At 44.6% G+C, this 26,810-nt stretch overlaps 1 protein-coding gene across 8 annotated transcripts in view; it reads right to left on the bottom strand.

The window, feature by feature from the left end:
* Positions 1 to 26,810, bottom strand: part of SNCAIP (synuclein alpha interacting protein) — a 666,776-nt gene that overhangs the window by 320,550 nt on the left and 319,416 nt on the right. For 2 of the 8 annotated variants that reach the window (XM_069625572.1, XM_069625575.1), the window contains one exon: positions 3,146 to 3,359. The exons of the other annotated variants lie outside the window; for them this stretch is intronic. The gene's annotated coding sequence lies outside the window, so the exon portion shown is untranslated. The remainder of the gene's footprint in view (positions 1 to 3,145; positions 3,360 to 26,810) is intronic. 8 annotated transcript variants of the gene reach the window in all.

The raw sequence follows: 26,810 nt of genomic DNA, 5'->3' as shown, positions 1-26,810 counted from the left end.
TAGAACCTGCCAAAATGGTTGTGTGGGTGAGATGCCATTTTGTCACTGCCTGAAGTGATCTGCGTCACAGGTCTTTGTAAGGCCATTGTCACCACAAGAATTGTAGGAGCACTGGAGTCAACTTTAGCCCACTGACAGGGAACCTCGGCACAGCCGGTACTGGAAGACCTTGAGCGCTTTTCAGCCTCTCTAGCCTCAGGCAAGGTATTAGCCCTCTGTGAGGGAGCCTCGGGTGGACCCGTTCTTAAAGACTTAGTGCCTCTGCCCACCTTCTTTGCTCCCTCAGCAGGACCGGTACGACCACAAGATTCTTTGTGGGAAAGCTTAGGTTCACACCCGGTAGCCTAAGTCCCAAAATGGGACCCCTCGATCCTGCTGGTTTTGATTATAGCCTCTAATAGGGGATCCTCAGGAGTGATCCTGGTATTTTTAGTCACTATACAGGAAACCTTGAGACTATGCTCGGTACGTTTAGTTCCAGACTGGGATACCTTGGGAATACCCCCGGCTGAAGTTGCCCCAGACATCTTGGGCTTAATTTTTGTTCCCAGAAGAGAAACCTCAGAGGAAACTCAGGCCGTTTTAACCCCCTAGTGGGGAACCTCAGAGAAAACTCTGGTATCCAGGTTAGATCCCTTTCGGGATACCTCAGGGAGAACTCTGGTACAAGAGCCACTTGGACCCCTACAGGAACCAGAAGACCCCGGGAAGAAGTCCCCTGGCCGGGGTGTTCTAAAAAGGAAGGAACTTTCCGGACGTTTCCTTTTTTCATCGATGAACTGCTGTAAATGTGGAGGAGGAAGCTGTTGGAACACCTCCACCCACCTGTTGGGCCTACGCTGGAGTGCCTGGACGACGAGTGAGACGCAGTAGAGACAAGCGTCCCACTTATGATCAAGACGCAAGCACTCCAGACAGAGAGAATGGGGATCCTCCCTCGCGAAGTGATGTTTGCACAAAGAACAGGACACAAATCCCTGACACTCCGGCATAGACAAATGTGAAGAAGATGGTGACACTGGAGCAGGACGATGAAGGACAAGTGGGAAAAGAAGAAGAAATCCCCATGATGCAAGTGCATCTGACCACGGCCGTGCGTAAAAACAGACTGGAGGGCGATGTGTGGGCGGTGCTCAGGTAGGCCTGGTTACAGCCACGTGCGATCTGCCCCACGTAAAAATAAAAGAAGGACAAAATGTCATTTTTGATGCCTCAATGTGCTCTGGTCCCGTCCAAATGGATGGAATGTCCCAAAAGTATGGCGGAAAGGGGACAGTATGTAGGAGTATAAAATGTCTCGACACGAATCGCCAGTGGGATCGCTTCGACACGAACCACTACAACATCAGCTTGACCGCAGCTAAAGCGCTGAGAAGCATGGATCAATGCAGACAAACGTCCTATGATGAGAATACATTACTGTTAAGAGGCCCTGCCCACCAGGTCTACTTACTGGGGCCAGACAGGGTTTCAAGCGCCCTTTTCCACCTTGTTCTTCAACACACATCCATTTTGAACTGTGATATTGCTACAATTTCTTGCCCGTACATCCCTGCCCATTTACCTAAAGTGCCATACTACATTAATCTGCATCTTCTGTGTTCGCTTTACAGAGGTGGGTTTTTGCCACCATTTTAAATTAGTTGATAGCATTTTCATTCTTTAAATAAAGTATTGTTGGTGTGGTCAGGAAATGTCTCTGTGATTACGAAGGGTGCATGTTACACACACCGTATTGCTAACTGGGCCTAACGGCGAGCTAGGCGCCATGTAGACATATTAGCTTATATGCGCGCAGAGAGATAAAATGTTAAACCCCTCAAAGGTAAAAACATACATGTACAATAAAACAAATACATGGTGAATTAATGAATCTCACAAATGAATCAGAAACACAGTAGTCAAGGGCAGTTTTGCAAAGTGAACTTTGAAACTGGTTCTGTGAGGTTTTAGGATCCAGGGGTAAGTGAATGAGTAATTTCATAACCTTCACAGTCAGTACAGCTGTAGAAAATAGCCATGAGTTTTATGGTCTGATAAGTATAGTAAAGAATAGATTTAATCTCCTGATGCCTGAGAGCGTGACAGAAGGAGTTTTGTTATTCAGGATTTTCAGTTGTGCAATGACATGGGAGCATGGTAGATCGGAAAGTTTCAATGGAACGGTGACCTGGGGAATTAGATAGTATCACTAACTCAAAGAGAAATCATTCACCCAGCTTTGCTCATATCGCGGGGAATATTCATGCGAGCCATGTGCAAATCAAGAGTTAGGGGTTAGACAGCTTAGGCCACTTATTGCTAGTGATGAATTATGTTAAAATACCAATGTTTAACCATGTGCTGACGTCATGACCGACTACGGACAAATCCTAAGAAGAGGTGCGTTATGAATATGATCTGAAGATGACTATTAAGTTAAAACTGGACAATGAAAATGTAGGAATTGGGAAGGGAAAAGATGGGATTTCTTTGAAGAGGGTTTTGTCCAATCATGTTTGTGGGGGGGTGGATTTCAATAAAGTATTTGGGAGTGTTTTAACTGTTGCAAAACTGTATAAAAGATGTGAACGGATGTGGTTCATTGAGACTTGGGTAAGTTTGGCCCTTCAACACCATCTAACTGCTCTCCAGAGAATTGTACAATAAACTTGCTTTATGTACAACCGTGTACTCACTTCTTAAGTGAAACCAAAAAAGTGATGGGTGGACGGTTAGAGGCATACCCTCTCTCACATAGGGAGACAAACTAAAACCAAAAAAGTGATGGGTGGAAGGTTTTGAATTAAAATGAACCACTTGCATTGCTCTGGGCAACCTTCCACAATACTGATTTTTAGCTTGTCTGTGCCATTGCAAAAGGGGTCCAGCCATATGCAAATCAGTCAGGTACTGCCACCAATGAGTGCACATACAGGGTGTAGAGCAAGGGGTAAACAAGGGGATGTTTCCTTGATTTAAGGGGTATTGGTAAGGGCAGACTTGGAGTGGCGGTGTGAAATTAGTTGAGGTTGAGAGATTGGAAAAGTGCATGTTTTGAGTGATTGAACTGTTCTGTGTTGTGAGTCCCTTGTATGTGTGCCAAATTGTTATATTTCTGCCCGGGGCGCTGCTGCCACTAAGGCCGGCACTGGTGGTATCTTACCTTACACGGCCAGTGTGAGGCTTTTCCTGATATCCTTTAGTTTGCTTGTCTGGTTGGCTGGAGCCCTCGTCTAAGGGTGGGGTGGTATCTTATGGTAAGTCCAACAGTAGATACCTTTCTGAAGTAGGCTCTTGTTGTATCCTTGCATTAGCTGAGCGGGAGGAACACTTGCCTCAGTCTTCTTGGTTAGACGAAGTAGTGAAGGGGAAACTTCCTGTAGTCAAGAAAAGACAATCTTGTAGTAAAGAAGACTGTACTAGTAAAAGAGAGAGAAGCGAGAGCAGCAGTGCAGTATGGAAAGCATTGTGCCCCTCCTATGCTCGAGTGGTGGGGATATCTCAGAAATATTGGCCAGCGAGTGCTTTTGATCAAATGTGGTCTTTTGTGTAAAAAAGAGAAGTAGAATCGAAGTAAGTAGCTGAGTGATGTAATTGCAGGATAAACAAGTATGGTGAATGAGTGTGACGTACAACTAAGGAATTGGGTAAGGGTAAAAATTGAGCTTTTGAGTACCTTTTTTTTTGTGCCGTGGTTTTGGTCCGGTATCAGATTTTTTATGAAGCTATTTTTTTATAACTTGGGTTGGAGTATGGAGTATGGAGACTCTGTTGAATCATTTGTGTCATGTGTTGCCCTGCTATAAGGCAAAAATGTTAAAGTATATAGAATAGTTGAGGGAGAGAGAGCAGAAAATGATACATTCTTGGTCTATTGAGGGAACCTTTGATACAAGATATTGTAGAACCTGCATACCTTTTTAACTACAAAGCACAAGGACTCGAAGTTAGAGAAACGGTTAAACATCTTGGAATTATGGATGATGTATGAAAAAGGTGGGAAGGGCCATAATGTTTAAATTTTGGGGTGAGGGCCAAAAAAGGATCCTTTATCGCCTGAAAAGGGGTACTGTGAGAAACCTGAGGGTATTCTCACTCCTACTCCCCCTAGATCCTCTTCTCAGGTGGATAGGGAAAGGCCATCACTCTTGGATCCTGACCCTGGGGGTGGAGAAGCGAGGGAGGATCACCCACCTGGGGGGAAGGGTCCTTGGGGATTGGGAGGCCTACACAGCATTCCAGATTTCCCTTCCAGAAAGAACCCTATATCCCAAAGGCAATTATGGGATATTGCTATCCATATCTCACTAACCAGGAAAGTATCCAGAGATTCTACTACTCTAGAAGCACCAGAAAAAGGGGGACGAAAAAGAGAAGGGTCAAGGAAGAGACATGGGTGTCATTATGACCCTGGCGGCAGCCGTGCAGGAGTCATGAATTTACCAGCGCCCGAGAATGGGCAATTACCGGGCACCGGCAAATATTACTACCCATTCCCATTTGAGTCTTACTGGACTCAATGGGAATGGGCAGGACGAATGCACCGGCGCCATTCATGTATGGTGCCGGTGCATCCGCCGATTTCTGCATGCGGGTGCCGTTGCGACCGCCAGGTCAGACTTGGCAGGCTGAAAGGCACCTGCTCGCAGAACTTGTAGTTTGCCGGTCCGGAAACAACGGTACTGGCAAGCTTACCGGTACCGTTTTTTCCTGACCGGCAAACTTGTAATGAGGCCCTTTGACTCAGACTTTCCTTGGTTTCGTTCAGGTAAGAAAATCCCACCTTAGCATACAGCAAGTTAGGCCTTCTACCATCCACGACATTTGATTTAATGAACTATTTTGTTTTGAAATTTGAATCTGTTGTCTGTGTCTTGCATCATGACACCTTCACAGTACACAGTTCATACCACCATTTTCCCCAATGGCTATCCAGTGGTTGCGAGACGGACACGGGCAATGCCTCCATCAGTTACGATTTCTAAGAACTGGGATTTTGAGGAAAGTGGAAGGATAACTGCTTCAATGGTTAGGGTTACAGAGAGGTTGAAAACGGAGAATGGGAATTGGATAACTCCCAGACTTCTAGGTTAGTAGCTAGGTTAAGGGAAGAGGAGCGAAAAAGAGTAAGGCTGGTAGTCAGAAGAGTGGAGGAAGGATTTAAAATGAGAGGGAAAGGTTAGGCATTTGTCTGCTACGATAGAGGATAGGCTGTGAAGAGTGGTAGATGCGCAAGAACAGGAAAAAAATGAAGGCAGCGCTAAGGCTAGCTGAGGAAGAGGTAGTACCAGTGCTTTAAGTGGGCCGGGGCCTGCCGGGGCCGGGCCCTGCCAGTCTCCAAAAAATGGGGCTGACCTGGGGCCCTGCCGGGGCCCCCCGGTCCCACCGCGCCATGGTAGGACGCATTATCCCGCCACGGCCGCAGCCGCGACGGGAGATGCGCCCGCCAGTGTAACGTTAGGCAAGTGGACAGAAGTGCCAGCCAGCCACAGCGTCGCTGAGGCTGGCTGGCACTTCTGTCAGTCACTGTAACTTCCCTGATGACCCCCCATCGGAGGGGTCATCAGGGAAGTTACAGTTCCTTTGTTTGCCGTCGCCAGGTCACTGACCCTCTGTGAACCTGCAGGCTCCATGATCTAATATGTAGATTATATCACGGAGCCCGCGGGGTCCCAGAGGGTGAAAGACGCCTTGGGCTCTGTGATCTCTGCTCAGAGCAGCGATCACTGAGCCCGAGGTGCCTGTCTCCTTTGGCAAATCTTTATAAAAGATGCCTTGAAATGTGTACGTTTCAAGCCATCTTTTATAAACGTAGAAATATTTCTAAGTTTATAACAGACGGCTTGAAACGTACACAGTTCAAGGCATCTTTTATAAAGCTTTGTCGACGGACAAAACCGCCTTGGGTTTTGTCCGTCCTCAACGCTATATAAAAGATGGCTTGTACGTTTCAAGCCATCTTTTATGAACATAGAAATATGTTACAAATGTCTATGTTTATAAAAGGTGGCTTGAAAAGTACACAAACCATAGTAAGGTAAGCACACAAGTGTGCGTAACTTACTATGGTTTGTACACTTTCAAGCCACCTTTTATAAACACAGAAATATGTAACATTGCTATGTTTATAAAAGAAGGCCTGAAAAATACAAAAACCATACTAGTACGCATACAAATATATAAATGCTCTACTACATTTATATATATGTTTGCGCACCTACTATGATTTGTGCACTTTTAGGCCACGCCCACAGCGGATGCCACACCCCCAAACGAGGGCACCCCCCTCAATTTCTTACCCCACTTAGAGCACTGGGTAGTACTGCTATGGCAGCAAAGAGATGAAGAGTGGGAGGAAGTGAGAAGACAGGTAAGGGATGTAGAAGAAGGAAGATGGAGACATGGGCAGCTTCTTGTTAGATTGAACAAATCGGGTTATCAAAACTTTTGAGGTAGATATGGAGAAAAGGGATGCTGCCACTGGTACAGGGGCTGAGCAGGGAGGATGGGAGACGGCACCCTATGGTAGGGCTGATTAGGCTTCCATGCCTGTAGAAGGGTCAGGGGATGCAGTCGCCAGAGTAGACGATGAAGGAGAGGAATGGGATGTCAAGCAGGCACAGCAGGGCATAGTCACCCTACCTCCCGCTCCAGTGGCAGTGATAGAAAGCACACCATGGAGCCATAGGATGCCCCACAGTACTTGCATGGCTGTAGCAAATAGTAGGTGAGAGACGGGGAAAGCCCCAGCAAAAACAGGGGTAACTCTGTTTCTGTTGATCCAGAAGGGTCTGGAAAGGACGTATTATGTCCTGTGGTCACACATGGGCAGGAGTAACTTGATGAAGACACTCCCGTCGCTCACTGCAGTAGCATGGAAGTGGATTTATGCATTAGATAAACACACTGCCTGTGTCATGTTGGCCATAGGGGACATGAAGAGCTTATTTACAGCCCTAATGGGGGAGTGGTCAGACAAGCTTTAGATGAGATCTGGGTATCCGGAAGTTCAGTTGGATACAAATACCCATGATGCAGCAGCTTTTAATAATCTTAGGGCACAGGTATGGTGGTGTCTTGCGGATTATGTATCCCGATACGCTTGATATCAATTCGATTTCAGTTAAGATGATGAAATTGGATGATGATCCTACGAACACATCCAGTTAATTTGCAGCAGGAATGTGGCAATTCATTATCACATGCTGAACAAGCAACTTCTCAAAGAAGTCCAGCATGATTTAGCTAAAGTGGTAGGGATGGCAGACAATGGTTGGCCAGAGATTCAAGCATATATTGTGCATTTTTGCAAAAGAAGACAAGAAAAAGAGAGTGAGAGTGTAGAGCAGGCACAAAAAGCAGAGACTAAGTGTGTTCAAAAGAAATTGGAAGGGGCAGTACTCATAAATGCTATGGAGGGACAGCAAAGCCAATTGGGCAACAGGGACACAGTGAATTGGGTATGACACAGGGGTGGACGGATGGGTAGGTTCCCGGTCCAAACCCAATGACAGGGTTTCCGAGGGCCAGCAGAGGATTTCCACTGGGAAGTGGGTCATTTGGGCGGTTAGGAGTAATGGCTTCCCGGTTTAATGGACCAACAGGAAATCATTATGGAGGATTTTATTGTATTCAGTGTTGGTCATGTGGGAGGTGGGGACACGTGTCGCGAGATTTTCGTGGCAGACCACAGTATTTCAACATAGGAACTCAACAGATGCAGACCCCCGACCCTGCCATATGCCCTGGGCTCTGTGCAATCACAGCAGGCTTGGGTTGAACAAACCCCAGCGACTGGGGTTGCACAGACCTTCAGGATCCCACTGACCATGCCAGCACAAGCATCAGTGAAGTCATGGGACAAGAATCCTTTACCCCAAGGAAGAGTTGCGCAAAAGACTGGAGCAAGTGTTTTCCGGGGAAATCCTTTTTCTCTCCCAGGTGCTAATATGTTCTAGGAGTAGGACAGCCCACAGGGGTCTCTGATGTGTCCAGTCCTGTCCATTACCACCGATCCGGAAGAGGAACTTTGGATAGGTGTGCAGGTAGGTTACCAAACATTCTCATTTATGGTTGACACAGGGGCTTCACAATCTTGCATCAAGGAAGGTGAGGTTCCCTTATCAGACAGAAAATGGTGGACACTGAGAAACCTGAGGGTATCATCACTCCTACTTCCCCAGGATCGTCTTCTCGGGAGGCCAGGGAAAGGCCATCACTTCTGGATCCTGACCCTGGGTGTGGAGAAGCGAGGGAGGATCACCTGGGTAGAGGGTCCTTGAGGATTGGAAGTGGGGTGCCCACAGGTAAAACATGGTATCCCCCTTTCACTATCGAAGACCAATCTAACCCTCCCCCGGCTTTTATCAGCTATTGTAGAATATCTCCACTCATCTCCCCTAATTCAACCTTTGACAGTACTGGGACGAGGAAGAGGCGACTAAGAGTAATGAACACTAAACCTTCCTTTTACCACTCGTACTGGGACAAAGAAGATGCCTGCAGAGTACTTGCAAGGTCAGGCATATCCCTTTAATCACAGTCAGGCAGATCCAATTAGGAATCCACACCTGCAACCTGTCAAGGGGTTGCAGGTGTATAAAGGGAGACCAGTGCAACAAGCAAGGAGAGACACAGGGAGACCAGCATGGAACCTGTGTTGTGGGGAGGCAGCCCTGCTGGGACCTGTGAAGGAGCCAGGGTGCCGGCAGACATCCCAAAGAGATTGTGGGGCCCAAGGCAAGAGGGCCGTGCACTTGCCACATGTGTAAGAGCCTCTGGATTGGAAAGTGAGCAGCCGGAGCTGCAAGCGAGTAAAAGAGAAAGGACAGCAGCACTGGAATTGCCAGAGTACTGAAGACATCAACCAGCAGGAGCTGCTAGAAAGGAACACTGAGGACCGGAAAGTGTCAGAGGAAGACACTCACAAGCCAGAGCATTCCTAGCAGATCGCATGTAGGTAAAGTTATACCTAACCGAATTCAAACTTGAAATTAAGCTGAACTAAGCATATTGAATACCGAACTGAACACAAACTTAAATTTAAGATGATCTATGCATATTGAATACTGACCCGAATACAAACTTGAAACTAAGTTGAATTATACATATTGCGCAACGAATTGAATGAAAATTAGTAACTAAGCGGAATTACGAATATTGAATATCAAACTGAATGAAACCTTGGAATTGAGCATTCTGAACACTAAATAGAAAAGAAACTTTATGGGCCAAGCAAGTAAGTGATGAAAGCCAAAACAGGAAAGTGCCCAAGTAAAAGTAGCCTACAAAAAACAGTGCAAGTGTGAAAGAGTGTAACAGAAAGGTGGGCATGAATTAGACCACCATAAAGTGACCTTTTATGAATGTATACAGTGCGGCAAAGCCAAAGTCTGGCGAGAGGTGTGTGATACAGTATGACAAGGCCAAGAGGCAAACCAAGAGAACCCAAGAAAGTGTGAAACCGCCAATAAAAGCCAAGAGGCTGGCAAAGAGAAATTTAGTGAATGTAAATCTGTGCACAAGACAGGTACAGAAGAACCTGTGCAAGCTGATGAGCCTAGGAATCCTGGTTGTGTGAGCTGTGATGGGTGGACTGTGTGGTCTGACAATTGCACCTAGACCAGTGAGCCCTAAACTGTGAAAGTCATAGGCATTGTGAAATACAACTAAGAAGCACTGTAAGCAAACTGGTAAAGCCATTGGGAAGGAGGGTAAGGTTGACCAAGAGTTGTGTTGATCTTTGACAAGCAAATATTAGTTGTTACATTAAAGTCTTGGGGGAGGGAATCCTGAGACTTGAGGAGCTGCAAGTGCTGTCCTCAAGACCTGTTTCTTTTGAACTGTATTGCTTGGAAATTCGGGAAGGGAACTCTAAGGATTGTACAAACTGTATTGCCTTGGACTGGAGGAGGGTAATCTTAAGACTTCTGTGAAACTGTTTTGAACTTGGGGAAGGGGAGCTGAAAAAGAAAGCTAGAGCTGGAAGAAGCTCAGAACTTTAATCACTATTTCTTTGATTATTGACATCCCTACACATTGTTTAGCTTTAGTTGTGAGGGCAAGGATAGGTTTTGGCCATAGACAGACTTCTAAGTTGAACTCTTTGGGCCTCATTACGACCCAGGCGGTAAGGGGTTAACGGCGCCGTAAAAGGTGGCGGCGGTGTTAACCCCTTACCGCCTAATTACGAGGTCCCTTTGCGGGTCCCTACCTTAACGGCTGGTTTTACCAGCCGTTAAGGATTGGACCCACAAAGGGACCTTGGAGGTAATTACGGTACCGCAATTTGCGGTACTGTAACTACCGCCTTCCCCATTTCCATTGAGCCCTATGGGGGCAAAAATGGGAATGGGGAAGGGCCAATAGTGAATGGGGAATTACCACCCTGCCAACCTTGGAATGGGGCGGTAGATCCGCCATTCACCATGGCGGAATCGGTAAAATACCGGCGGCAACCATGGCGCTACTAGCACCATGGTTACAGCACGGGTCGTAATGAGGCCCTTTGACTCAGACTTTCCTTAGTTGTGTTGAAGTAGGGAAATCCCACCTTAGCATAGTGCAGGTTAGGCCTTCTACCATCCTGACATTTACTTTAAAAAATTAGATTGTTTTGTACTTTGAATCCTTTGTCTGTGTCTTGCTTCATGATGTCTTCACAATACAAAGAGATTCTCTAGGGCTATCTTGTCGGTTCCTTATACTGAAGATCTTCGTATCAAGGTGGGTAATCAAAATGTATCAGCCCCTCTGTTGTATTGTATAGACGCCCTAGCAAATCTTTTGGGAAGGGATATCATGCGAGGTTGCAGATGTTGATTCTGAACGTATGGCCCTTGGCGGGCAGCGTGTCCTGCAGTAGATGGGATGCAGAGTAACTCTTTACACCAAATAATCAAACCAACTCAGGAAGATGTCGAAGTCCTTTTACTGTTTTATTATCAATTGTCAAAAACAGGGAGTTACAACGTACATCAACGGATGTCGCACAGCATTCTCTTGAGGCATGTCATTAAAAATCATACTTTTATAGTAATATTTCATCATACATTTTGTCATACTATGTGGCAAATAAGCAAAAACCTACGGGGAGTTGTGATACGCTCAAAGGGAATATCTAAGTATACTTTGTATAGGGGGTCTGGTTATGATTGGTTCTCTACAGTGAGGTGGACAACTCATGCCCACACCTAGTGCAAGGCATCTTCAACAGTTATTAGATACATGGTACATCATTGGCTCTCAACCTAAAAGGCCCTTCACTATATGGCTCTCTTCAATTGGTTTGCACACTTGTGCCCTTCTGGAACATTCCGCTCACTAGCAGCACGTAAGCTCATACCTCAGGTGTCAGGAGGTGGACTGTACCTCCCCACCCAATTAGCCCAACATCTCTCATCACCCATGCCTTCTATCATGAAGATTGACTTTGAACTTGGCCTTGCAAAGTATCCTTGCTCCTGAGAATATATCGGCGTGTGAGCACGCGCTATCATAGTTCAGGAACCACATCGCAAGCTCTGTTTTCATCCTTGGCTCATGTGACAGGAGACCGCAATTCGGCCCATTTTGCAGCATTTGTCTTAAATGAATAAAACTTGGCACTCATGGTGTTCTTACTTTGCACCTTAACAGGGGATGATTCAGCGTCTCACGTTCTCTGCCTTCAAGAATAGATAATCAGTCTTGGCTGCCTTCAGCCTTGACACCAGGCCAGACAGCCCTTCTCGATTCTTCCATGCTCCCAGCTAATTCTCTGCTGCGACACAGCTTTCAACCCTTCTCTTCATGGGTTTGAACTTACTAAAGTTGTGACACTGATATCGAGCTTCTATATAATGGCAGCTCCGCCTGCAGTCTATTCACTATGTATAGCTAGCTTCTACGATCACTTAGTCTACTTGCGTTACTGCATCTGTACAGTTATTAAACGATTTGCATTTTCTGCAGTGCTCTTCACACGTGCAATCTTTGTCGCGCATGTGAAATTTTTTCTCGATTCTTTACTTCGTCATCAATTTCTATAGGGTCCATACATTTTTTCTTCAGCCAGTCTTCTCAGTCGGTCATGCTCGTTTCTTGTGACGTCCCAATCTTCTCTTTCTCTCTTTTTCATATTCCTTCTGGGATCTCCTCTAAGGGATTGTCATCTCTTCGGGAATACATCTGATAGCGTTTTCTTAGTGGATACCTTTTCTCAAAGATTTGACGCAGAATAGTCACAATCGCTGGTGTGAAGCATGGCTCGATTTCTGGTTTCCAGCATATAGGTGGGTGGGGGGCGGCACTTCCTGCAGGGGCAGTTGGCTGCTCCTCTACAATTTCTTTCACGGAGGAGGATATAGTACAAGGCATAAAATAAGCAGTATCGCACAGCAATTTGCTATGCAATTCTGTAGGTTTGCTAATTAAATTGACACTTGTGTAGCAAACTTAGCTATTTAAGTTGCCCTATTCAATAAAAGCACTGCTCACCCTGAATTCCTCTGGCTATCAAGGCTCTCGCCACACTCTTCTCTGTTCACTCCCAAGTTCAAAGGGGCTAATGGAGAGACAGTGTAATAGTAATCATCTCCTTCAATCTTAAGTGCCAAAGTACTGTGCACGATTCCTAGGCAATATTTTCTTTCTTTTTCTAGCAATTAATAACCAGAAATAATCTGGATGATACTTTTATTAAGCTAACTATATCCTCTTTGGAAAGTATTTGTAACTTTATTTAAAACAGTTATGCAATTCCATAACTAACAATTTGAAGTTGTTGTATAATGCATAACTACAGTATTGCTTCTGTAAAACACTACATTATCTCCATGGTTTACAGTAAAGTTTAGGTTAGTGTTTCAAAATCTCAGTGTCAACTACATGTTTGTTGTCATTGTGGAAGATGCATCATATTCAAGAGTGAACAATTTTGAAAATGAACATGATCACATGGCATACTGCTTTTAATGTCAAATCTAGTTGTGACATGCTGGTTGCATTTATCTGTGCAACTGGTGCTCACCGCATGAAGATGAGATCGCAGCAAACTACAATATTCCACCTAGTTTGACCAGTTCTCTGTCTGCTTTGCCATCTACTCTGCTTAGTCTTACACTTTCTTTCCTCTTACATAATAAATACACAAAGCTAACTAGATTTGTATGGGAAAGAATGATCAATAGTACCATCCAGACTGTACATTGACAAATCTACTGCAATACCACACACTGTAGTTAGCCTCCGGAGCTCACTTTGCTCTGTGATATTATGATTGCATTATATATTAGCATCTGCCTTTTGATCATATTTATGTATTTATTTGTGTCCATTCGTGCAGCTAATCCTGTACATTTCACAGACACTCATCCAGATACTGCAAACTTCACCCACCCACTCAAGTATATTTTATGAAGGGCGAGTACCATTTGTAAGGGATGTTTGAAACTTCTATGTAAGTAACATTTACTTTTTTCAGTAAATGTCAAATACGTTTCACTGTGCATACCTGGCAGCAGTATGTCAAACAAAGTGGGTTTGTGGTGACATGCACCATTTTACAGAAAGTGCATTTACATTTTTTGTCTCCCGTTGCTATGGGTAGAGTGCATTTCTTTCAGGTGGAGTAGGTAAACTAAATTGCCTAACCTGCAGGTCTAGTGGAATTTTAAAGAATTTGTAAGGCCTGATTTGCCTCACTAATATCCTACTCCACACAAATGCTGTATTGATGCTAATTTTATGTTTTGGATGCAAATAACTTCTGGTGACATTAAAACTATTAGTAAAACATTGCTAATCAAATGGAAGCGTTTGCTAATCAAGAACATTTTAATTAGCAAACTATGCTAATACATTTTTGAAAACTAATTTATGCCTTGTTGTATGTCAACCCCAGGGTTGTATCTGGTAAGGGAAGCTGCATGTTTACAGACCTATTGTAGCGACAGCGCGATGAAAGGGGTTCCTGTGCATGCAGCATTGTTTCTTTATGGGGTGACGGTTTTGTTGAGCCGGATCCCTGGGATCAGCAATCAGGCCAGGTGGGTACCATTTCAGTTGTTAATTCGACCTGATGTGCTGCAGGAAATAACGCCAAGCGACATTGTTATGATTCTCTTAGAGGCTGCAGTGATCAAGAAGAACAGGGTGGTTCTCTAAGGCACAGATGAGGAAGGCAGAGAATGGCACACAGTTCTGTGCATCGATCCGACGTTGTTGTTCGCAGACGCTGAAGACACAGGAGAGAAATGGGGTGCCTTGCCAGATAGCGAAAGAGCAAAGGGAAGTACCACAGACCATCCTCATCGTTAAAAATACATCGCCATTTTGGACGGAGGATTTTGGAAAAGTGCCAGACCATTTGTGCCCCAGAAATCCTCATGATGTGGGAGTGTTGGAAAGGTGAGGATAAAATTGAAAGACAGTGCGATATTACCACAGGTTAAGCAGTACCCCATGTCTAAGTAGGTGGACGAAGGGATTTAGGAGACAATTATGGCGTTATTAAAGGAAGGCATAATACAACCTTCTGTGTCTCCATGCAATATGGATATCTACACTGTGAAGAAAGCAAAGGGGTCCAACATCCCTACTGGGTCAATCCACTTTAAGGTAAATTATTTAAAAAATGCATTTTTCTCTGTTCCCTTACACCCAGATTCTCAGTACCTCATGGCATTTACATATTGTGGTCAGAGATTCAAGCACACAAGGTTGCCCAAGGGGTGCTGCAAATTTCAGAGTATTTTTAGCAAGTTGGGTCAGATGGATATGGGGAATGTACATGTGTCCAGTACTGTAATTCAGTACGTGGATGATCAATTAGTCTGCAGCACTTCAGAGGAGCAGTGTCAAGGTGACTCACTAATGCTCCTCAACCTGCTCGCGGAGAAGGGGTAAAAAGTGGACAAAGAAAGATTGCAGCAATGTCAGATAGAGGTAGTAATTTAGGTCAAGTAATATCGACTGCAGGAAAAAAGTTAATACCAGAGAGAGCCACTGCAATTCAGAATACCCATCAGCCCGACACATCTATTTTTGGGGCTTAGTAACTATTGTAGATCGCGGATATTTTATTACTCTAGTTATGTAAGGCCCTTACTGCAGGGACTAAAGGAAGCAAAGAAGGTGAGAGGTCCGATAGAGTGGTCTGAGGAAATGGGGGCTTGCTTACGGGAACTCAAGGCTGCGATCAGCAATGCTTCGGTCTTGCTGACCCCAAATTACAAGAACCTATTCTTTTTGTTTTCCTATTCAAATGGGCAGGTGTTGACAGCGGTCCTGAAACAGCAAAGATTGCTAGGCCAAATACCTTTAGCATATTACAGTGGACTCCAAGACCCAGGGATGTAGGGACAGTGCCCTTGTGAGCAAGCTCTAGCTGCAGCAGCTTTTGCGATTCGAAAGTCCTCGACCGCTACTATGGGTCACCCAGTGACATTGTACCTGGAGCATGCAGTCTTCCCGATTCTAGAAAAGTCTCAGTCCACGTTAACAACTCAAAGAGTGTCAGGGTATGAGGTCATTTTGTCAAATGCATTGATTCATCCCGTGAGAAGCCACCTAGTAAATCCAGTGACATTTGTTGCAGAGCCAGTGTAGCCTGAGGATATTGTTCACGACTGTGCCACGTATGAGGGCGAAGAGGAAGGGAGGGTGAATGTGAAAGAGGGGAATTTTGTTGCTGGGCCTTTACCATCAACCAGGAGACGGGTGAGAGGCATACAGGTGCAGCTGTCGTGGGTCTTGCAGATGGGGAGTACCGGGTCAGACTGAAGAGATGGTTGCCTTCTCATTACTCTGCACAAGCGGCGGAACACTTATAGAGGTGCTAGAAATGAGTAAGGGGACGGCAGTCACTGTTTATTCTGACTCTAAGTATGTCACCTCCACCGTCCATTCTGGGTTATCAAGATGGCAGAGAAGAGGGTTTAAGAGGTCTGACAGGTCCCCTGTCCAGCATGCTGTGCTGCTATCCCGGCTAATTGAAGTGTTAGCCTTGTCAGTAGCGATAGGTCTAGTAAAGTGTACTGCCCATATTAGCCACAGTAATTGATTAGCTCTTGGAAATGATCCCGCAGATAAGGCTGTGAAGGAAGCAGCATAGTTTCCTTTCACAGATTCCCAGAAAATGGAAACCCTGCCCCAACAAGTACAGTTACCTGCCCTGTACACCGCAGTCCCGCTGCTCCAGATAATAGAATTGCAACAGAAAGTCCATAGTGAAGAAAAGGGGCTCTGGAAAAAGAGAGGATGTGTTCTCTCACCCACAGATTTGCTTTGGAGACAGGAGGTGACGGGGACGGTAGTCATGCCTGTCGAACTGCTTCTTTTGGCTCTAGAGCAACTACATTACCCGTTGCATACTTCTCGTTGACAGATCGCAGCAGAGCTCCAGTAAGTATCCCTAATTTACAAGAACACATAAGTAGATTCATAAAGAATTGTGTAGTGTGCAAGGAGTTCAATCCCGGAAATAACATGAGGTTGGTGAGGGGGTCTTGCCCAGGCACTCTGGTCTATTCAAGGAGCTCCACATCGATTTTGTGGACATGATAACGAGGTGCAGTAACTTCAGATACCTAATTGTTCTGACTTGTCCATTCTCCCGGTGGCTTGAGGTTGGTCCCTGAGCCTGTCCTGATGCTGAATTGGCAGCAAGATTTCTGGTGAGAGAGGTATTTCCAAGATGGGTAATTTGCAAGGTCCTAAAATCTGACAATGGAACCCACTTCTTTAATGCCTTGTTCGCAGCTCTGGTCTGAAATATCCAGCCCCTACCACATAACTTCAATTTAGATTTTATCTCTTGAGAGTACATTTCTGAGACAAAACTTGAGTGCAATTAAATGTCTATTCAGGGATGTTTTTCTTAAAACAATCCCATGTGGTTGGGACAAGTCCCTCACTCAGAGGCAGTGGGCCAGATGTCCCTTTGTTCTGTGACCTTAATGTGTTTCCATGATAAACAAACCACTCCGCTCCAAATGGCCAAGCCAAATCTTCTCAGACACTCAAACCTTCCCCACATTTGATCATGTATACAGAACTAAAACAGAAGTAATGAATCTATCAGAGGTTTCACTAGAGAGCTAACCAAACAAGCATTTGCCAAAGCCGTGTTAGAAAACCGTGTTAGAAAACCATTGATTTCTTATACATCTAAACAGTAATGTATTCCCTATTTCTAAGTTGTACATGTACAAATCATTGTGTAATCACAAAAGGCTTCTGCAGGACTCACTTTCATAATATATACTCTGTTTACCTTGGAAAATTTGACACACAGACCTTTTCACATTTTTAGACAGAAGGTTCCATGATTTATAGGGAAGGATGTTATTATTGTTGAAATGCAATGCTTCTCTGCACTTCACCGACATTTCTCGTTTGTAGATTCCAGTAATGCTCCTGGTTTCAGTGCAGCAAGGGCACTGTTTTTCACGATCACAGATCCTTTTTGAATAGGGCTTTCAACATTTTCTGGTGTCAATATAAAGCTGCTGAAACCCAATACCTGGGCCAGTTCAAATGAATGTTCTTGGTGTGTGGCAAAAACCTGTCAGGTCATATCTCGGGTGCTATGCATTCATGGGGTGAAATCGATCTGCTTACTTTATTGGGACAATATTTCTTATCACAGTTGAATAAAATGCACTGCACTTGAAAGAAGCAGTGCAGCTTTTCAGCATCTCATGCTTTCGTTGAATACTTGCAGGTTCCACGTATCTCCAGACACCAAAGAAAGGGCAAGTGTGTTGGTAATGCATTGACCATTTCGAAATGTTACAAAGGCCAGTGAGGTGCAAAGATGGGTCCAAATAGGGAGCGTAAGCCAGCCAGCAGACAACGCATACCAATGACTACAGAAAACAAAATACTTAGCCAGAAAATATTTTGAAAAGTTGTCTGGCATAGCACTTTTTGTTTCAATGGTTTCACCTGATAAGGAAATCCCATGCCAGTTTTGGTGAGGCGGCAGAGCACTGAAAAGTGGTCAAAGGAAAACGGCTATAACGGATATAAAGAGTATCAAGTTCAAATGGCAAACACCTTGCATATAACAGAGAGCTTTTGAGATGCAAATAAGTGACAAACACAATATAATACCATATATGAAGGCGCTTCCAACTACAACTTCTTGAATGGTCCTGGTGTTTCAAATGAATTAAACCAGAATTACTTCACTGACTCATACTTGCATAAACAAGCAGTGACTGGTTCAGGAGATGCATTAAGAGCCCTGCTGACAGTCCTTGAATGTAATCCTCACCAAATGCTGGCTTGTGGGTGACAAGGGGAAACCGTCCTCTTATCAGCATCATCCATACTTTTCATTCTAAACTGGCACTTAACACATCATCTGTCAGTCAGTGTAAGTCAGACAAACCCACTGACAATCTGCATCTAAATCCTACCAGTGTACTGGTGTATCTCTTGGTGTACTGCCGAATAATTCTCCCTCTTGATGGGTTGTCGTGATTGTCCCTGAACTATACAATCTCAGATACAACTAAATCTGCCTTTGAACCAGAGGCGTTGCTAGGGGGGATGAGTGGGCTATAGTGCTTGGTCTTTTAGTTGTAACCCTGGATAGAAGCTCGGGGGCTACAACCAAAAGGCTAGCTAGCCCCGACAGTCCCCTCATTACTGTAGTCCCAGATCTTTGCCAGACCTAGCAACACCCCTGCTTTCAACATTGTGTTGTTGGCTCCTCATGTCCAGAAGGTGGGAGACCCAGGAGTTCAGAAATATAAAACACCTAGTCCTGGTACATTGTAATGTAACACCTTACCAGAGCAACCCCTTCTCAATAACCAATCAGAATAACCCTGCCCAGACCCATTGACAAAAAAACTCACATCTCATTGATTTGATTTCAAGAGCAGTCCACCATATGCCATTTCAGGCTACTTAATACTATGGTAAGCATTATTGCACCCTGCAGAAAAGAATGCTTCTCAACAGGTAACATAACTGCCCAATCAAATTGCTACAAAATGATTTTGCTGCAAAATAGGAGCCACTAAGAGAATTAGCCTCTAAACGTCACAGCTGAAGCCCCAAAAGAACACTGGCATTACAGAACACAAGCATGTTTCCACAAACCCCAATTTTAGTAGTTGGCTAGAATAAGGTAAAAGTTCAGCTCATCCATCCTGTTCATGTTGGATGGAGATCAAAATCATCACTAGCGACCGGCGTATAACTCTACAAGCACATTGACTTGTTGGTTGTGGCTGGGTCAAGCAGCAGAGAGCCTGTGGAGAAGGAACCCCATCTAGGAATGTGCCCTTCTGTGCCTCAGAAGAGCACCCAAAATAAGTTGAGGTTTGCCTAACGTCTTACATGAATTAGGGTAGGAAACAAAATTGGGCAAACAAATTGAATGAATGCAATCAGGTAAGTTATGGGAAAACTCTTTTATTAAAAAAAAAGGTTTTGCAGCTTTCCTAATCCACACATTACCATTAGCTGGAGTATTTCTAGAAAACTCAAGGAAACTGAACATTTACTTTAGCTAGAAACGAAGACTCAAAAGTATTTCTGCTGGAAATCAAATCCAAAAGTAAACGTTTGCTGGAATATTTCTCTAGTAAATAAGAAACTAAATGTTGCCTGGGATTGCAACATTCCAAGTTATGTTATTTAATTATTCTTTTTTTTTTTAAGTAAACTAATCTTTTTGATGAGAGTTTCTCAGCAAACCAAGTGAAAAGTAAAACATTCCCACCCCTTCCTTGCCTGGATGCATGTGTCTTTTCTGCCAAACAACTTGTTATTCATTCATTGAAGCAATCGTTTGAAGCCTTAAGACCTTTTCAGTGTTCTATGCCAGGATTGGACTCTCCAATATCGCACAGAAACTGATGTTTGCAAGCACAACCCCTTCCCCTCCCATATACTCCATCAGGAGAGAATGAGGTGCATCAGGAAGGCAATTGGGCCGGGACAGTCTGGACAGGACAGGAGAGGCTGTCTCCTCTCATGCTTGCATGTAGAGGCAGGAAGGGTTTGGGCAGCAAGCTTCGTAGTGGTATTCCAAAGCTCCTGGAAGAAAGATGAAGAGTATTCAATAGCCCGACTTGTCCAAAGAGGTCCCCACTGCACAGGTGCTCCGGCTCTCCTGCATAACTCCATGTTCACCAATGTGGACCGTTCAGTAGGTGGCCAACATTGGTGATGACCAGGCAGGACTTGACGGACAACGCGACGACGCCGTCATAGATATCAGCAGGCACAAGTGGCAAAGACTAGCATGGGCAAATTAGGTCTTTCACTGTGATAAAATCAGCCAACAAGACATCAATGACGAGTCTCTTTGCAAGGCAAAGGGCATGGGCACAGAGCCAGCTTTTGTAGACAGTGCTTTACACACCCTGGCTTGCTAATCTGGCAAGAGCTGTCCTTGTGAAGAGTAATTTCAGACTAAGTTAACTTTGCCGTACCTATAATGAGCACTGAGGCCTGTGGGTGAATGATCTGCACAAGCACCTGAGATTATTCCTGATGACTTGTTCCCCCCCCACAAATAGCTTGGCTTTTCAGGGTGTTGGGATTGGAACTGTTCTAAAAGCTGAAAAAGTCACAGGGACAGGAGAGTGGGGGGGGGGTGCGGGGTATAGAGACAGGTTCCCTGTAGCATTCGTTTGGCCACAACATCTTTCCAATGAATCAGGTATTCAAGCTTGCAAACTCTCTTGCAGGAATCAAGGACAGACATTCTCAGGCACAGCAGAATTATAAACGGCAAGATCAGTGCTGCTGGTGAGTGGGAGTGCAGAATGAGCAGGCTCATGTAGGGACACATTAAACAATGGATGTTTCCACAAATGACTGGGCAGTAGCAGGTTGGCAGCTACTGGGCAGACACGTTTCAGGATCCTAAACTAACAAAGAGATCTGAGCTTGCAGTCGCGTTGCCGGATTCGAATGTACTTGGTTGAGTGCCAAATGCAACATAGACAGGAGCTAGCTATTGGTTGCGATCGTCCAGGCATTTGTGTTTTAGGCCTGTTGTAGTGTGTGTTGGCACTGTTGTGTGGGAAGACTATATTTATGGCTAGATTGCGTGCTGCGAGGGACTATGCGAGAGTGGCAACTTGTCAAGCAGTAGAAAGGGAACATATCAAATGAAGCAAGATGATGTGTGTTTCAGGCATATCTGGCTTGTTGAAGGAGTCCACTCCAGTTTAATTGAGCGCGAGATGTAAAACAGCAGAAATAATGTTCTGTTTAACTAATTCCGCTTGGGAGTGGAATGCAGAACTTGAAAACTGGTTGGCCAGAGTGTGAAAATCTTAATTGTGATATTAGGTCTCTGATATGATACCACTCTATCAGGTAACCCATAAAGGCAGACAACAAGGTGAAGTGAATGATTAAACAGGGAGGTTTCGGTGGACAGGAGTATTGAGAATGGGATAAATTGACCCATCTGATAATAGGGATTGGCCACTGTCCAGATAACCGAGTGCTTGTGTAATGGGAGATTTGGTGGAAAAGTCCTTCTTACGACCTTCCAGGGTCTGTCCAGCAGTTCTGCAGTTGTTAGATGCCAGGAGGTAGTCATCTGGGTTTTTCTGCTGTGCACAGGCTGTCCTTTCTTGTACATAGGCTTCAATGTCTTTCACTGTGTGGGGTCACCAAACCCATCATTGCAATATACCCTCAGTAAACTGTCTCTGGCAGAGGAACCTGGCAGAGAGAACATATAGGTGACCTTGCAAGTACAGTGTGCCTTCAGGAGCTGGTTGCAACTCCAGATGCTATAGCATATGCTTGATTACTTCTAAGGCTGGAAGCGATACCTTGAGTTGCTCTCCAATCTCGACAGAGCCCATGATATTGGGTACTGGAATAGGCTACAGAATAGGTAGAGGGTCCACTGGTTTTGTGTAGTTGGGACTGGTACGGGACAACGCATCAGCCTCCCTTTTTGGTAAACCTCCAAGATGATGTATAAATGAAAGAAGTGAAAAAAAAACTGCATCCAACAGGCATGCTGGGAACAGAGGCATCAGGCCTTCTAGAATCTCAGGTGTTAGTCCACATGGGTGCAAAGCCCCCTCCAACAGATGATACCACGGTGTGAATCCATCCTTGATTACTAGAGGTTTGTGATTCTGGATGACATTATTTCATCCTGCTGGGGAGGGTTTTCATGACTATAAGGCTGTGGCATGAAGGAACCCATTCTTTCCCTTTTGAGAGAGCATGATTCCCACAGGCCACATGAGGGAATCTGCTTCAAGTACAAATGGATGAGGAGCGTGGGGTTGGAAGAAGATGAGGGCCATCTAGAAGGCTTTGTTGAGTTGGGTGAAGGATTTCTGTGTGTCTTGCATCCTAACGAAGAGAGGTCTTTGATAAATCAGTGACCATATCTGGCAAATCCCAAGAATCTCTGTAGATCTGTGAGCTTGGTAGTTTGGGGCCACACCAGGACTAATTAATTGTTCCTTCCTGTTATCCATCTTTACCCAAATGTGGCTGAGCAGATACCTCAATAGATACACTTCCTTTTTAGTGCAACTAGCACTTTTCCAATTTTGCATAAAGACAGTGGGCCTCATTAAAAGTGTGGCGCCCCGGAAAAAAGGGTGCCGGTAAACTCACCGCCACCCTTGTTTCCGGATGCCACACTACGAGTCTGCCAGCCCGGGGCAGCTCCACCAGGCAGGTCTAACCCTTTTTCTTAGACCTCAGACAAGAAGGGTTCTCTATGTGGAACATTCTGATCCGGTATATGGATAAGCATATGAGAAGTGTGGATGTAGCTTCTCAGCTTCTATCGGTAAAAACACATCTGTGAATGCTTACAATTGAGGAAGAATCTCGGAGTGGCAACCAGAGTGCAGCGGCTACCGCAACAATCTCACGGACAAATGCAAGAGTCTAGCAGACTTGTCGGCAGTGTTAAGAATACAAATGTATCTTGTTGCTTAGCCCAGTGGATGCTGACACTGTAATGGGATAAACAATCCATCCTCAGAATCATGTGTAGACTGGTGTATCAATGAGTTGGAAGTGGATGAGAACCTGATAATCTAGGATGCACAATCACAAAGCAATGGTTACACATGTATTTTCTGTTGAGCTGTCCGTTTATTTGGTTGCTGGTTATCCCATAGTTAATAAAGGTGGCACTGAGAGGCTGTAGCTCCTACAATCTCATTGGGAGCTCAAGCATGCAAAGATGGAGTAGTCTAAGAAGAGGCACATGGGGAGCACAGAGAATTATATATGGTCGAATATGAGTTTCCCATGATAACCGAGCTTTGGCATTTCCCAAACTCGATAAAGGAAAGTCTCCTACAAAGTGGCAGTTGAATCCACAGTACATGCAAAGGTATTCCAAGCACCTTACTCGGTTCTTGCAAAAACAAGCAGACTGCAGAATCTGCCAATTTCCATGGGTGTAGATTCTTCCATGACCTCAATCTTATTGGCGATTGGTGGTTTGACCAGAAAAGATACAAAGTTTGATTACTTTGTGTTTCTTTTGTTCAGACAGGTGGTCCTGGGTTTGCTGATCAATTTGAAGACCCGGATAAACCACATCTTCCAAGGAGGTCAGAGATGGGTGCATGGAGGCTCGAGCTGGGTGCATGGAGGCTGGAGCAGGTTGCATGAAGGCTGGAGCAGGGTGCATGGAGGCTGGAGCATGGTGCATGTGAAGAAGATGATCCTGGATTTCAAGCGAGTCATCTGAACCTTTTCAGACAAGTGGAGCTGCTTAACTAATGTCGGGAGCTGCACAAGGCAGGTAAGCAAGTCCCAGGTACCCCGTTTCAGAGTCAGAATTTTCACTCAGTTGAGATGAAGAAAGTCTAGAAAACATTGTCTTAAAGAAAGCACTGACTCCATTTCTAAGAATGGGATTCTCTATCTGATAATGGGTGGCCAAGGCTAATATGTCACTTCCAAGTGTGCTACAATGAATAGAACTATGAACTGGCAGTTTGGAAACCAGAAAGTTTCAAGGGGAAATGTAGGAGGGACTACATTTGGTAGAATTAATATTATCCGTACAGCTATAGAAGCAACATATTAATGGCAAAGTGTATGCTGCATCTGTGCGTACTGGATTGAGTTTGGCAGAGAGAGTGATTAGGAACTAGCTTTAGCCCCTTCTACTCCCCCAGGTATCCTATCTAGCTTTTCTCTGAAGGCCTTGGCGAGTTAACTCATTGGCAGCTGTTTCTGAGTGACAGGCTGCAACTTCTATTTGGACTTGGCTCCGCTGCACAGTTAATTGTGGGGTGTTGTGGAAAAGTTAATCTGTTGGAGTGTGGAAAGAGGTTGGCCTCAGAAACGGTCAGGCTTTGGACTTGCTGCTATTCCACAGGTACTAATGCCGGCCAGCACAGATCCTCTCACCTTCCCAACACTCTCTCAGGGATAAGGGGGTGTATCAGGAAGGGGAGTATTCTGGGATCGTTTTGGAACGACAGGAGCAGGTATGTATCTTCCCTCAAGCACGTGGCGTGAAGATAGGGCTGGGATGGCTAGCTGTGCAGTGGAATGCCTGTGAGCCTGGAAGAGTGGTGGCGAATAATCATTAACTAGGCACGCCAAGAGCCATCTCCATTGCCTACTACTATTTATCTATGTACTGCACTGCCCCCTCCCCTTGCCCCATGCACTTGTCCCCTTCCCACTCCCCTGCACTTGTGCGATCTCAATGTCACCTGGCCTAGTAGGATCGCTGTCTCTGTCTTCCCTCTGTTTCCCCTCACTTGCCTCGTCGCGCCTTGAAACACTTGCGTATAGACATGTTATAAATGCCATATCATATCATACCAATTTTGGGTGGGATGGCTGATGAGTGTATATATGTTCTATGTACAGCGCTTAGGAATAAGTGCTATATAATTAACAAATCATTATCTTGGCATGGGTGGACAAGCTCTTTCGCAGAGATCCCGACAACCCACATGAGATCCATGACAAATGACATTGCAGAGCTAGGGGGCTAGCTTTTGCAGACAGCGATTTACCCAGGCTGGCTGTGACTTCAGATGAGAGATGAGCACGTGTGAAGAAATATCAGACAAGGTTAACTTTTGCTGTGCCTAAAATGAGCAGTGAAGCCTGTGAAGTCAGTTATCGGTGTGAAACCACAAGCTGATTCCTGACACTCCTCATCAGGGGTCTTCAACTTTTGGCTCTCCACAGGTTTTGGACTACAATATCCATGATACTTTACTATTGACTTTGCTGATTAGGCATGATGGCAGGTTTAGTCCAAAACATCTGTAGAGCAAAGGTTGCAGAACCTTGCTCTAAGCCCACATCCAAATGAAGCACTATGCTTTCACTTGTCACTGGTCAGCCTAGTTGTATCTACCTCTCTCCCCATTTTCAGTAACCAAGTCAAGACGCAGCCAGTCACGTTCACTAAAAACCTGTTAACTCCTATGGTACCCATATATAGGCTAGGCGTCAGGACTAGCATAATCAAAGCAATTCATTATTTTGCTGCAAATAAAAATCAACAAATTAACTGTTCCTGGAAAACAAAATTGGTTGATTTATTTTTGCTGGAAAAAATGTTGTTTGAGTTTTCTATCTATGTTCGGGTACATTTTTTGTGAAAATGCAAAACAGATTTACATTTCTGCAAGAACAGTATGACATAAATCTGCCTGGGATAACATTTTGCCAATTTGCATAAGCAAAAAATAAAACGAACATTTTGCATGAATTCCTCACATTTTCGAGAGTATAATTGAAGTTTGGCTCTCCCCTAATGCTGATCACAGTCTGGGTCACACAGCGAGTGTGCGGTAAGCAGGTTAGGGAGGCCTAGTAGGTAGAAGAGGAAGGCACGGTGTCCCCACAGAAGTTTCAGAGGCACTGTCCGTGGGTCTGAAGTTCAGCATTACCGCCAGAGGGAACCTTCTGAGAAGGGCTTTAGCACTAAAGGAGGCAGAGCTGTGCAGGAGCGTGCACTTTTCAAAAGTTCATTGTTTAGGACATTTGAATTTTTGTAGACTGGTCTGTACAATAACTAACAAAGGAACGTTTTAGCAATCCAGCGACAAGTGAGCGGGTTAACAACTTGCGCCCTTGTCCCCAGTACGTTGCGCGATTTGGAGTGCATTCACATGTTCGTTTTGATGGAACATCAGTCAAGCTGAAGTGTTACATGGCATTATGACGCTTACCCCATCACTGCCAAATTCAACATAAACAGGAAGTGTATTTTTTGGCGCAAGAGCCGCTAGAATTCGTTCCAAGAAATATGGCGATAACACAACTACTAAGGTCGCCATGTGCTGCTTTTCAGGTCGGTTTGACAATGCCCCCTCCCACCCACTCCCAAAATACTTGAACTTTTGACTTCATTTAACACAGAAATACACACATTCAAGGCTAGGAAATCCAAAACATTAGAAGGGATACATTCCGCCCAACAAGATTAACTAACAAAACATGCTCCATCTACTAAATGTCCATTGCAAACAACAACGGGCGGGGCGGCTGCATCCGCTGGTGTGTGTGCAGTCTGATTGCCTCTGTGTTTTGCACACAGCAATAAAATATATATTTAAAAATAAATGTAAAAGTATGTAGTACATAGTGAAACATTGCTATGCTAGGATTTAAACAACTGCATATTAGAAATAAGGCTCCTGCTTTTTATAGGATATTTCTAACATTGTTGTCATTTTTATTTTCTACAACTATTTTTTCCTGTTTATTGTATCGTATAAACTTTATTTTAGAACATGAACCAAATGCCATAAAAGTACACAACAAAGACACAAATACAATAACATTAATATCCTTCTCAATACAATATAAATAAAAGAATAAAATCAGTTCCCAGTAGA

Source organism: Ambystoma mexicanum, chromosome 6p (assembly GCF_040938575.1).
Source record: "Ambystoma mexicanum isolate Mex_15411 chromosome 6p, UKY_AmexF1_1, whole genome shotgun sequence".
Lineage (NCBI taxonomy): Eukaryota > Metazoa > Chordata > Amphibia > Caudata > Ambystomatidae > Ambystoma > Ambystoma mexicanum.
Note: the sequence above shows the minus strand (reverse complement) of the source record. Positions and strands in the feature narration are given on the sequence as shown.